A 1,812-nucleotide genomic window follows, 5' to 3' on the forward strand; every position below is an offset into this window, starting at 1 on the left:
CATGCACACGGCCAGACACGAAATGCTCCTTGACTGTGTTGCCTCTTGTTTAGCTGCTCCCAGCCGGGGAGATGCATAGTGTGCTGGGGATTACAACTGGAATATTCCCTCAAACCAGCAGGAAGACTGCTAATGAGCCACAGATTTGGGTTGACGCGAGTTAAACACGGTTTAGTGTGCAGCTTGGCCGCAACAAGCGAGGTGCCGATCAGACGCTCCAACACAGGGGTGCTGAGGATAGTGTTAACACAGAGGTACTGATCACAAGCTGCAAGACAGGGGTGCTGTAGCTCTGTAGGAGCTGACTAAACACCACCTGAGATTCGGTTCAGTGGAGCTCTGTAGGAGCTGACTAAACACTGCCTGAGATTCGGTTCAGTGGAGCTCTGTAGGTGTTAGCTACAGGTAGGTGTGTACTTCCCTTAGTTTGTTTTTCTATCCATAGGAAGTTATCACACTTCCCACTTCCCATAGCTGGAAAACTCCCCAGTGCATCTTTAACCTGCTGCAGTGTCTTGGTTAAAAATTAAGCTCATCGTCTTCCGAAGGGTAATGATTTTCTGTTTTTTGCAGGAGTTTACAGTTTGGTATAAATAAGTTAACACATGGCATATGTAAATCTGCAGCAGTTCACTACTTTGCAGTGTTAGCTTTCAGCTAAATGAGTATTTCAATGTGATGTCCCTGAAATATTCAACAGGGCAAATTTATTCTGTTCTAACAACATTGCATTTTAATGCAGTGTTTGTCTCATCATATATAAAAATAATGCATTTGGCTTAGTTATTAATCAGAATAGTATTGCTGATGTACCATCCTCATAAAATCCTCCATTCCATGTATCAGTGTTCTGTAATTCAAATGGGAGCTTGCGCACACACACGCACACACACACACACACACACACACACACACACACACAAAGTTGTGTTGTTATTTTTGTCGAGTATTTCCACTGATTCCTGTATTCCTTTTGCCTAACCATACTGCCCACAGCTGTGCCAGTGGTTAATCTCAGTAATGAAAAGAAAATCTGCATTTTCTAAAGGAGCCTTTCCTTATAGGCAAGACAAAATATTTTCCTGTTGTCATGGAGACGTTTTACACACACACACACACACACACACACACACACACACACACACACACACACACACACACTGGAGGAAGGGGCTTTGGAGACACACATACATTGGCACCACACCTCTGGTTCTTTAACAATGCCACAACTAACAAGCTAACAATTCCAGCCATCAATCCCAGTTTACTATCAATTCCAGTGAACTGACAGTCTCAAGAAACTATCCATCCCAAAGAATGGTAACAAATTATCAATCCCAACAGATGATCAATCCCAGCAAACTGAGATTGAACAGATTATCAATCCCAGGAAACAAGACATTCCGACAAGTCTGCATTCAACCCATGCAGGTTTATAGATTTTATTCTCATTGAATCTTGTTAAAGCTCCTGACAGATTAAATTCAGTTTAGGATCCAGGGCTAGAATTCATAAAATGAGACAGTAGGAGAGACATTTCTGGGTCAACCAATAGGCCTCGGTATTTCCTGTACCAGATATTACGCAGAATATCTGTGACTTTTGAGGATATATTTAGTTGGTATATCTACAACAATATGCCTGATTCAAATGTAAATATGCAATAGCCATTCTGCTCAGATGTGGTCAGTATCTATATAGTAAAAAAACATTTATCTGCAGTTTATACAGTATTGTTCTACATGTTCTATATAGTATTTCTATTTTTGATTTGTACAATCATACTGATAAAAACGTAAATTGGTTTGGATA

The sequence above is a fragment of the Electrophorus electricus genome, chromosome 13 (assembly GCF_013358815.1).
Source record: "Electrophorus electricus isolate fEleEle1 chromosome 13, fEleEle1.pri, whole genome shotgun sequence".
In the NCBI taxonomy this organism is placed as follows: domain Eukaryota; kingdom Metazoa; phylum Chordata; class Actinopteri; order Gymnotiformes; family Gymnotidae; genus Electrophorus; species Electrophorus electricus.